This window comes from Malus sylvestris, chromosome 8, assembly GCF_916048215.2.
Source record: "Malus sylvestris chromosome 8, drMalSylv7.2, whole genome shotgun sequence".
Taxonomy (NCBI): domain Eukaryota; kingdom Viridiplantae; phylum Streptophyta; class Magnoliopsida; order Rosales; family Rosaceae; genus Malus; species Malus sylvestris.
This window is the reverse complement of record NC_062267.1, coordinates 30,356,784-30,369,378: the sequence shown is the minus strand read 5'-3', so window position 1 is coordinate 30,369,378 and position 12,595 is coordinate 30,356,784. Positions and strand designations below refer to the sequence as shown.

Here is a 12,595-nt window from a genome sequence, read left to right as displayed (position 1 = left end):
AGTGGTTTTTAGGCAGTTTTGAGCCTTCTAGTTGCTGTTTTGAGTTTTTAGTTTGTTTAGGTGTTTTAAACCCTAGTTTTGCATTAATTGAGTCTAGTTTAGTGTTCTACATTATATTTTTATGTTCTTGAGTCAGTTTTACATTGATTAGCATCCCTAGTTAATCCCCGGTTAGAACGATCCCTATTTGCTCATATACTACAATTGTCATCCATAGGGTTTAATTTGTGTGCCCTAAACCCTAAACCCTAAACCCTAAACCCTAAACCCTAAACCCTCAACCCTAAAACCCTCAACCCTCAACCCTCAACCCTCAACCCTCAACCCTAAACCCTCAACCCTCAACCCTCAACCCTCAACCCTCAACCCTAAACCCTCAACCCTAAACCCTCAACCCTAAACCCTCAACCCTAAACCTCAACCCTAAACCCTAAACCCTAAACCCTAAACCCGACTCTCTTTGTTCTGTCTTTTCATTCACAAATATAGTAATATGATGTATACTTCCATCTGTATCCAAGTTATTTCTAGCAAGTTTATGATTAAAAGGCTTCGTGGTTTTTGGATCTGATCGGTTTAATGGTGCCCAACCATGCAAAAGATAAAGTTGGAATCCGCACTCATAGCTTGACCAGATCTAAGTTCTAACCTTTCGGGCATATAAGATTTATCAATCAAAAGTCATTGGTCTCAAGACATAAAAAAGAACTTTATGTGGACTTAACCCATCCACGACAATCCTAGATAAAAAGAAGTCCGAAGTTACTTGGGACGCAAGTAATCAGCCTATTTCTTAGTCTTACTTCTGTTATATTATGATTGCCACATAACGCTTAAGTATAGAATTAATTTTGATGGGAAGCCTCAAGGCCTATACTTAAGGCCCTACAAAGGCACCCATCTGGGTTCATTCTGCTCTTCGGGCTCGGGTGATTAAAGTATAACAGTTATAAAACTTCTACAACAATGAAACAACCACTATATGTTCGAGTACTTGGTTAAGTTTTGATTGCGAGCCTCAAGGCCTACACCTAAGGCCTTACAAAGGCACCTTTCATAGTTAACTTGGTCTCTCGGGCATATACAATTAAACTAAACATCTGTTTTACATCTGTCATGCTAAAGATGGTAATGGCACGCCTGAACACCCAAAGTTAATTTTGATTGTGAGCCTCAAGGCCTACACCTAAGGCCCCACAAATGCACTTTTCAGAATTAACTCTGTCCTTCTCTTACAGCCCGCCAATAAGCAGACGCCCGACAGACAAATATCAACCGGCGCCAACCTCTTGGGGAGTTGTGTGCTCGTCAACCAGGAAACATCCCCATCAGAAATTCCTCCAGACAAACATAGTTTTGGCACGCCCGGTGGGATCCTTGATCAAATCTTACTTGTCAAAGAAATATGTCAAAAATACCTGAAGATTTAAAAAGGTCGGTTGTTCCAGAAAACATAATTAATGAAGACTTGCAAACTACCTTGTTGCAAATGTTGCAAAGACTGGAAAACGCCTCTGCAGGGTTCAGAAGGAAAACAGACCTGGTGATGGGACCAACTATTCCCATATCTTTACCTCTACTTGGGGAAAAAGATTACGGGGAAGAAGAAAGAAAAAAGCTTGAGGCCAGCCAGCCAGATGAAGAAATGACCTTGGTAAAAAAAAACCCACCTAGCCCATTGATATTCTTACAGAAATATCAGGGGCAAGTCGAAGCAATGGTGGACAAGCATGCATATCCCTTTTCAGAGGCCCCAGTAAATATGATTAATTTAGCATGGGCTGAGAAAGGGAAAGGAAAGGTTGCAGGAGGGACAAAAGAAGAAAGGTCGGCTGACAAATCCACAAAATGGGTGATCAAATTGCCCGAACATCCAAAAGCAGCCATAATCAAAGGGATGGTTCTGTTCAATAGATGCCAATGCGAATGTGAGCTTGAAATACCACCAGTAGGAGTCCTCATTGATCATGACCTGATTAGGAGGAAAGAAGAAGAAGAAAGAAAAGAAGCCCGCGAGAAAGCTAGGCGGACAGCAAGAAGAGATACTTCCCGAACTGTTTTTCAACGGTTGGGAGAAGACTCCCAACCTAGAGCTTTATCAGAAGTGTTTTGAAATCATGAAGCTTCGGAGGAGGTGGAAGACAAGGAAACCAAAGGTCCAAAAGAGAGGGAGATAGGGCATCCTCAATATGGCCATACAGGAAGAGAAGTCAAAAGAAATGATAGGATAACAAATCTTGTCAAAAAGGATAATCTTGCCCGTCTCGGGAGAAAATGGTATATGGTAGGGAAAAATGGGCAACCCGCCAAACAAATGGGAGCCTCAATGATTAGAAGGGTCCAGAGACAGCACAAAGCCTACATGAACTCTTTAAAGACTCACGCGACGTTTGAAGCCTTCAAGAATCAAAAGTTTGAAAAAACATCATCTAGGGGAAGTAGTCAGTTCCATTGGAGGAGTAAAAAAGAGGTGAAGAGGGCTAATAGCAAAACAGAAGGCGAAGGAAACCATGTACCACAAAGCCTACACCCTGGGAAGTACAGGATCTTGAGGAGAGCTCAAGAAGATATGATAATGATGCCAACTCTCAGATGGAAAACAAAACCTATTGTTTTGGAACTGTTTCGCCTGAAAAGAGACTCCCTTCTACATCATTGGTGGTGCCAAAGCAGATACCAGATTTGGGTATAAATCAACAGGAATGGGGCACTAAAACCACTACTCCCAGAAGATGTGATGGTCTGGTTATATGAGTTTATGGGCCAAATCAGGAGTAAGAAAGAAGACTTTCCAGAGCCTAGCAATTTTCATGTCAATATGACGTATATGTTATCCGCTATGTTTGGTGCTGAGCCTGATCAGCCCGCCACTATGGAAGGTGACTATTTAACAGCGGAGCAAATGATGGGCCATGTCAGTGTTGAAGTAGCTAGAGAATGAGAGTCGAGAAGAGCTGAATCATCTAAAACATCCAAGGATGGTCCATTAAGGATCTATACAGATAAAATGGTGTTCAGCCGCCCAAACATGTTGCAGCTCATTTGGAGGGGGTGCCTTTCAAAAGGGTTCTGATTGATGGTGGAGCGGCTGTTAACGTACTACTAGCCAAGCAAATGAAGAAAATGGGGAGAGGTATAGTGAAGGATTATTTTGTGAAAACATGTTCATTTAAGCAACATCTATAAGCATGCAATTAACAATTAAAGGCGGAATCATGCTTGCATGCACTTAAAAACAAAACATTACCCATGAAATTCAAAGCCTAGTAGATTGGTGAACCAAGATTCAATTCAAATCAAAGTGAGTTGAGAAATATATACCTTTGTAGATTCCTCTTTGCATAAGCAAAGGCTAATCACCCAAAGAGATGGCCTTCATTCCTTGCATCTAAAATCTATGGATTTGGATGGAAGAATAGGTTTCTCCAAGTTCCCAAAATTGAGAACCTCTAAGTATCTTCACCAAGGTTAGATTGGAGAAGAAATGAGTGACCTTGGAGTGGTAGGATTGCTAGATACACCCTCCAAGGGGGCCAGCCTCCTAGAGAGAAAAGGAGAGACATGTTCTCTCCAATTTTCTCCAAAAAAGAACCCTTAATGAATTTTAGGCTATAAAGTTCTTTATATAGTCATTTCTTTAAATGACCTAAAGAACCAAAAACCCTAATTCAACACACATGGCCGGCCACATAAGGGGTTTGGGCTTTTGAGCCTTTGTGAATCTTTATTCATTAAATTGTCATACAACTTAAGTCAATGGGCTTGACGTTCGAAGCCCATTGGGCCTTAAGGTCCAAAACTATCCCGAGGTCTTTAACGAACTTATTCGTTTAATTAATTAACATATTAATTAATCATTGCCATAAACAATTAAACCATTTAATTATTCTTACTCATCTTCATTGTTTCTTCAATCTCCACCTTACACGGTGTACGATCCATTAGGTTCCTTTTAGCGAGGCAGTGGGCAATTAGAACTCTTTCAAATCGATTGTGAATTGAAACTTACTTTCAATTCTCCCTTTAGTGATTATACACGTCTAGGGCTTCCACAAACCATGAGTGACACCTAGCAGCATATCATGGTTACCCAAGCTAATTAGAAGAGGTAGAGAACCTATTCAGTTTAGGATTACAAATGCAATACGGTCTTTCTCTAATACAATACTCTTGACCACATTGTTTGGTTTGATAGTTTATTCATGTCTACTATCCAATGTAATTCGTGTGCTCATATGATTATCTTGAATGTGATTTGGAACGACTTTCCTAAATCTCATTCATACTCTGGCCAGAGATTCTTAATCATATCAAAGAGTATTCTCCCTCAAACGGTTTGAAGGTTAGAAATCCCTTGTTGCGCATTCACTTGCCTCCATAGCTAAGTGGCTTAACCCCAACTATGTCGTGGACACCCTCCTGATGGAGTGACTTTGACATAATCAAAGATCAAGGACTTAACCACAAGACAACTATGATGCCTCAGGTCAAAGGACTACTTTGCATTATCCCAACCATGAGTTCTCATGTGATATGAATATGAGAACTCTTCGTTGATCGTGTTTAGTGAACTCATTCTCTATTGAGCACCTACGTACTTGTCTTGATGTCACACACACCAATGACTCGAGACTAGTCACTCTCCCTGAGAGAAGACACAGCACGTACTGATCTTAACGGACTATCAATGCCCAATTGGCAATCCTATGATCAGGAACGTTTAGGATGTGTCTACGAAAGAATGGTCTCATGAATCTAACTTCTTTAGATTGCATTCTCCCAATCACATATTCCTTGGATTTATCGTTTAAGCATATAACATTTATATGAGACGGCTCAAACAATAATCTTTGCCCTTGATATTAAACTAGATTAGTTTAACATGTGAAATGTCCGTAAAGTATCATCATATGATTGGTTTTAGGGCACATTTCCAACATATAGAAGATCTCATTCCCACGGACATCACGATTTCGAGCTTCTCGGGCGCTATCACCAAAACTCATAGGATATTGCCCTTAGAAGTGGACTTGGGGTCCAAACAAATCATGCTAGCATTCTTTGTGGTGGATTGCACTTCCACCTATAGAGCATTACTCAGAAGAGACTGGATCCATCAAAGTCTCGCTATACCCTCCATTCTACATCAGCAAGTTGCTATTTAACATGACGCAGAGACGGAGGGACCAGGCTATTGAGACATGGTGGAGGTCGAATCACGGCCATTTCTCCTTACCGCCAATGTTGCAGAGGCAAGTTTCTACAATCCCAATGTAGGAATTCTGCAGTGTTCAGGAGCAGATAAGAACGGCTGCCTTACCAAGGTGACGGCCCAAAAACTCTTAGAACAAGGAATGCTCCTTACTAGAGAGGAATGGGATAGACCCTATATCGTCCCTACATCCCAACACCATCAATGACAGAACAAAAGAGAAAGGATCAGGTAATGGTAGTCAGGTCCCTGATCAAAAGACTGTTGGTGTATGAGAGAGGAAGAAAGCAAGAAATTGAGCTCTTAGAAAAAAAAAAGAGCAGGAATGGCAGCTAGGAACTCCTACCAGCCATGATGAAAGCAGAGAAGAGCTTTGTGGAGAAGAATTGGATGCGGCCATACGAATGGCCGAGTGCATATATGACTTGGATGGGCCAGACGATTTTCCCGAAAGCCCGGAGTTAGTTGAATTTTTATGCGCAGAGCCTGACAAGCCACTACCATAAGTTCAGGATCCTTTGGAAGTTATTGAGTTGGGGACAGAATGAGATCCAAGACCTATACAAATAAGTGGCTTGCTAAAGACTAATGATCGGGCAAAGATTGTTTGTCTTCTGCAAGAATTTAAAGATTGTTTTGCTTGGCATTATACTGAGATGCAAGGTTTAGATTCAACCTTGGTGGAACACAGAATGCCCATCAAGGAAGGATATAAACCTGTTAAACAAGCGCCACGAAGGATGTCAAAAGAAATAGAAGAAAAGGTTAAAGAAGAAATTGAAAGACTAGTAAAAGCTGGATTTATTAGACCTGCCAAATATATGGAGTGGTTGGCCAACATTGTACCCGTTTTAAAAGCCATAACAAAAGTAGTACGATGTTGTGTTGATTACAGAAATATTAATAGCGCTACACCAAAAGATGAATATCTCATGTCCATGGCTGATCTATCCATAGATGTAGTGGCAAAACACAAAGTCTTATCTTTTATGGATGGAAATGCCGGGTATAATCAGATAAAGATGGCCCAGGAAGATATACACAAAACAACTTTCAGGTGTCCTGGGCATGTGGGGGCATATGAATACCTAGTCATGCCATTCGGGCTTAAGAATGCTGGTGCAACCTATCAAAGGGCAATGAATGCCATCTTTCATGATCTAATTGGCCAGAACATATAGGTGTACATCGATGACATCGTGGTGAAATCCAAAACAAAAGAGCAGAATCTGATAGACCTCAGACAAGCTTTGACAAGGATGAGGATCCATAAACTAAAAATGAATCCAAAGAAGTGCGCGTTTGGAGTGAGAGCGGGCAACTTCTTGGGATTCTTGGTTCATCAAAGAGGTGTAGAAGTGGACAAGAATAAGTCTTGGGCAATAATGGAAACCTTTGCCCACCAACAAGGTGCAACTTTAGAGGTTGCTAGGCAAAATTAATTTCTTAAGGAGATTCATTGCTAATTTAGCGAGCAAGATCTAGCCGCTAACTCCTCTGCTGAGACTGAAGGATAAAGAAAATTTTGAGTGTGGACCACCACTCCAAAAGGCTTTTGACAGCATCAAAGCCTATTTGACTTCTCCGCCAATGTTGGTACCACCTCAAAGGGGAAAACCCTTGAAACTATATATCTCTGCTTCAGAGAAATCAATCGGGAGTTTACTAGCCCAAAACAATGAAGGCGGGAAAGAACAGGTGGTGTACTACCTTAGTAGAATTATGACTGAGGTAGAAACAAAATACTCCCCAGTAGAAAGATTATGCCTAGCTCTGTATTTCACTGCTAGTAAGTTGAGACATTACATGTTACCTTGTCACGTGCACATCATTGCCAAAACAGATGTGATAAAGTATATGTTGTCAAAACAAATGCTAACAGGAAGGATTAGGAAGTGGATTCTAGCATTATCAAAGTTCAGCTTTCAATATGTACCCCAAAGGGCAGTCAAGGGCCAAGCAATTGCTGATTTCTTGACAGAGCATCAAGAGTCTCAAGATGAGATTATCAATATCCAGGGGACCCTGGAGGTGACTAGTGTTTAGATCCTCCCAGGCAAGGGCATCTCGGGCAAAGAATAGTGGGTTCAACAAGAAATAAAAAGAGTAAATGGCCTATGGATTACTCCTTGGAGGCTGTATTTTGATGGTTCTTGCACTCATGAGGTTTCTGGAGCTGGGATTGTCATCATAAATCCCTAAGGGGTTCACCATTATTACTCGTTCCTCCTAGATTACCAAGGGAGCACCAACAATCAAGTAGAATATGAAGCCTTAATAATTGGCTTGGAAATCTTGATAGATCTGGGGGCAATTGAGGTAGATGTGTTTGGTGATTCAGAGTTAGTAATAAACCAACTAAATGGAGAATACAAGTGCAGACATATCACCATGGTTGGATATTATTTGGCAGCCACGCAATTGTTGAGCTACTCAGATTCGAATATATCAGTTAATCATGTCCCCAGGGGATCCAATCTGGTGGCCAACGAGATGGCACAAGTAGCTTCAGGAGTACCAATCCAGGAAAGGAAATATGGAGTAGATGTTGAGATTTAAAGAAGAAATCTTCCTTCTATCCTAGAAAGATGATTCAGTCTAGATGTAATGGTTCTAGAAACCGAGATGAAAGACTGGAAATCGCCTATCATTCATCATTTAAAAGATCCTTCTTCACCCACAAGCAAGAAGAATAGACAACAAGCAACTAAGTATGTCTTATGGGTGAAGAACTTGCTAAGAAAAACTCCAGATGGGCTACTATTGAAATGTCTAGGCCAAGAAGAATCTATGAGAGTAATGGCCGAAGTACGTGTAGGAATATGCGGGGCACATCAAGCTGGGACGAATATGAAATGGTTGCTTAGGATGTATGGATATTTCTGGCCTGACGTAGAAAAATATTACAAGTCTTATGCCCGAGGCTATGAAGAATGTCAAAGGCAAGGACCCCTCCAACATATGTCTTCAGTACCTTTAAATCCAGTGGTCAAGCCTTGGCCCTTCAGAGGGTGGGCAATGGACTTCATCGGGCAGATTTATCCAACTTCTAACAAGGGGCATACTTTCATAATTATGGCGATGGATTACTTCACCAAATGGGTAGAAGCCTAAGCCGTAAAAACCATAACCTCAGCTGCAATCAAGAAATTTATGGAGACCAAGATTCTGCACAGGTTTGGGGTGCCCAAAACTATAGTCACAGATTGTGCACCATCTTTAATTTCAAAAGAAGTTGAAGAGTTTGCAAACAAATACAAAATAAATATGGTCCAGTGCAGTCCTTACTACCCTTAGTCAAATGGCCAGGCAGAGGCCAGCAACAAAATTTTGATAAACATTATCAAAAGAATGGTGACAGATAGTCCGGAAAAGTGGCATGAAAAGCTAGGGAATACTTTGTGGGCATACCGAACCTCTAAGAGGGCAGGAACGGGGACAACTCCTTATGCTTTGACTTTCGGGCAAGATGCGGTTCTTCCCATGGAAATCAATGTAAGTTCTATCAGAATTCAAAATCAATTTGGGTTACACGGTGAAGAATACATAGAAGCCATGCGTCAGGGGATTGAAGACTTAGATGTAGCCCGAATTGAGGCTTTGAACCAGATTCAGAAAAGGAAAAAAGTCGTTGCCCAAGCTTATAACAAAAAGGTAAAGCTGAAGTCTTTCAAGGAAGGAGATTTAGTATGGAAGGCAGTCCTCCCTCTAGGAGCTCAGCTTAGGGGCTTCGGGAAATGGAGCCCGACATGGGAAGGTCTTTTCATTGTTAGTCAAGTATTAGACAAGGGAGGATACTACTTGAAGGATATCGAAGGAAATTGGCAGAAACATCCCATCAATGTCAAATTCTTAAAAAAGTATTGTCCTACATTATGGGATGTTAGGGATTGTTATATTGAAGAAGATGTAAGATAAAGTAAGCTTCGGGGTGCCGGAGTGCAGTGTTTGTTCATCAACCATTCAAGAAAACAGAAAGATAAAAGTTGTTAAAATGATGTTTTATTCATTTCGACAAATTGGTGAAATTTACATCAGATTCAGCTCCAATGTGCTATGCTCGATTCGTTCTAGTTCGGTGGTGTCTCGACCAGTTTTATGGTGTCTTCATGGACAAAACCCGATCAGGTGATCGGGTTGTGCGGCAAAGATAAGCCTGGTAGAGGACCTCAATGCGAACCTTCACACGTATGATGGTGAAGTCCGACTTATCGGGGCGACTACCAGGATGGTGATCTCTCGACCAAACTTGTAAAAGATAACAAGCTCAGAATGAGGAAACTGCCTGACCAAAGATGTTGGGGGTAGCAGGGTGTTTGACCAAAGGTGTTGGAGATAGTAGTTATTTGATGAAAATCCTTTTTCTCACGTTTTAGGAAACTCCACGTGAGTCCTGAGGAACCCATTTCCCTTGTTTTAGAAGAAAACTTAAAAGGCAGAAACGCCCGAGAAAGATAAAAGGGAAGGTTGAATATGATCTGTCGGCTCGGCATAAGAAGCTTTTGGCTTAAGTTATTTGTTCAAAAATGAAAATTTAAGCCGGAATTTATAGGAACATCAGAGGATAGCTCAAAGGTCATGGGAAGAGCAAGAGACGCGAGATTGCATTAATCTCGTCCAAAAGACACAAGTTCCGAGAGCAGGTGTATATGCGCATGTAGCTATTCAATCACTATTGGCGCCTGGAATTCCATCCTGAATATTAATTACAGGGGGCACTGTTTGGGTTGAAACTGGAACTTTGGGCTCAAAAGGAAGTTAGCCCAGAAGAAGGTATAAAAGGAAGGAAGCCCAAGGCTCAACCGAAGCTCAGAAGGCGGAAGAAGCCATTTTCCCGACTAAGTGCAGAACACTTGAGCCACTTGCTCACCTACCTAGAAGTCAAGTGGTGTAGGCTAGCCAGCTAATCAGCCCAAAAGTACTTTACAATGGCAGTACAAGTAAAAAGTTGATGAGTCACTATCCTTCAGCCGCATTCGGGCAAGATCGATGTTGCAGGCAGCCAAGCCAAATCATCTATAAAAGGGGAAAGAGAAATCAGAGATAAGGACACTCAATCAAACAAACAAATACACAAACTCTGCTTAAGCCAGATTTGCATACGAAGCTGTAGTCAGCACCAAGCCTTCATCCTTTTCAGGATTAACCTTCACCGAAAGCCTTTGTAAAAGCTCTGCTACCTTGTCTGAATCTTGTTATAGTATCGATTCCCTCCTGTAAACTCATCTCCCAATCTACCCTTCTAGCACTCAAACCTTTTGTAAATCACAAAGAGAGGAAGTTGTAAGATGATTAACCTTGCCCGACTCTCTTTGTTCTGTCTTTTCATTCACAAATCTAGTAATATGATGTATACTTCCATCTGTATCCAAGTTATTTCTAGCAAGTTTATGATTAAAAGGCTTCGTGGTTTTTGGATCTGATCGGTTTAATGGTGCCCAACCATGCAAAAGATAAAGTTGGAATCCGCACTCATAGCTTGACCAGATCTAAGTTCTAACCTTTCGGGCATATAAGATTTATCAATCAAAAGTCCTTGGTCTCAAGGCATAAAAAAGAACTTTATGTGGACTTAACCCATCCACGACAATCCTTGATAAAAAGAAGTCTGAAGTTATTTGGGACGCAAGTAATCAGCCTATTTCTTAGTCTTACTTCTGTTATATTATGATTGCCACAGAACACTTAAGTACAGAATTAATTATGATAGGAAGCCTCAAGGCCTATACTTAAGGCCCTACAAAGGCACCCATCTGGGTTCGTTCTACTCTTCGGGCTCGGGTGATTAAAGTATAACAGTTATTAGACTTTTACAACAATGAAACACCCACTATATGTTTGAGTACTTAGTTAAGTTTTGATTGCGAGCCTCAAGGCCTACACCTAAGGCCCTACAAAGGCACCTTTCATAGTTAACTTGGTCTCTCGGGCATATACAATTAAACTAAACATCTGTTTTACATCTATCATGCTAAAGATGGCAGTGGCACACCTGAACACCCAAAGTTAATTTTGATTATGAGCCTCAAGGCCTACACCTAAGGCCCCACAAAGGCACCTTTCAGAATTAACTATGTCCTTCTCTTACAGCCCACCAATAAGCAGAAGCCCGACATACTGTCTTCTCTCACAAAATGCACTGAGGTTGGTTGCTTCCCTAACTCTTCCAAGGAGTTTGTCATCATCAACAAGGCCGCAGATGCAGTACAAGCCTATCAAATTTAATAAAAAATTATTACAAGCATCAATAAAGATAAGATACAAAAATGAAACTATTTTCTCTTGATCCATGTTACATGATTCCCTCGTACCATCGAGGTTTCCAAAAAAAAAAAAATTGTTACATGAAAATGACCAAAATTTTACAGGGGTAGAAAAGATAAAATAGCTACCCATATAAATGAGAATCCTGAACCAATCGTGGGGACAAAGGAAAGTAATCCCCATATCATGCAGTAATTAACACAATATTCTATGAGAATTCCACAAGGGACCAATGCAATAAGGAAATCTGCACTTATATTTTATCTATTAGAATTATAGTTTAGAGTTTATTAGGACTTAATTACCTTGTTATTTCAAAATTTTACTTATTATGTCGATTGCTTAAATGATAGGCAGTCTAGTGATATTCTTTTTTACTTGAAAGTGAGATATCTTAGGTTCGAATCTCATTGATAGCGAATTCGATACCAAATTAGACTGCCCATTGCTTTGTCGAACTCCCCCTCCCCTTAGTGTGAAAATATCAATGTACCAAAAATAAATAAAAAAAAGGGATTGAGTCTTGAGTTTATACAGCGTTTCCTCATTCTTCCTCGTCGATCTTTTTGAACTTCTTGTCTTACCCCCTCTTTGCCCTATATTAATTAAGCAAACTTCAATCTCAACTCTCACTGTCATCCTTGCGAGCATGTTGACCATGTGTGAGGCCCCCGTGACAAATCTACGCCATAACAAGCGTTGCCCCATACACCATAACCAAGCCATCAGCTCTTTTGTCGACCATCTGTGACTGTTATGTTATGCACGCCAATGAACTCAAGACAATTGTGGCACAAACTATCACAAACCACCAGTCTCAGTCTCACCACTGGTTGATCAACTAAACATAAAAAATTGGGTATCTACACAGCCCCAATATACTTCTGGCCAAATGCATACACGATAACTCCAATCTGACTCAATAAAAACTTACCTGGAATCTTTTGGAGTTGTAACAGTACCAGTAATCACTCAACATTAGCTGAAACTTCCTACTTCGCAGAACTTACCTAGAAACTTCTTCAAACTTGACAAAATTATCTTATTCCACCTGATATAAACATGTTCCAACCCTGATATGCTTAAATCGAGCATAATCTGACACAGTTTAAGACTATA

At 40.7% G+C, this 12,595-nt stretch overlaps 1 long non-coding RNA gene across 1 annotated transcript; it reads right to left on the bottom strand.

The window, feature by feature from the left end:
• Positions 1-967: 967 nt before the first annotated feature.
• On the bottom strand, positions 968-11,302 carry LOC126633459 (uncharacterized). Its single transcript, XR_007627059.1, has 2 exons — positions 11,096-11,302; positions 968-1,031 (listed from the first exon to the last, which is right to left on the bottom strand). It is a non-coding gene; the product is annotated as an uncharacterized LOC126633459 (long non-coding RNA).
• Positions 11,303-12,595: the final 1,293 nt, after the last annotated feature.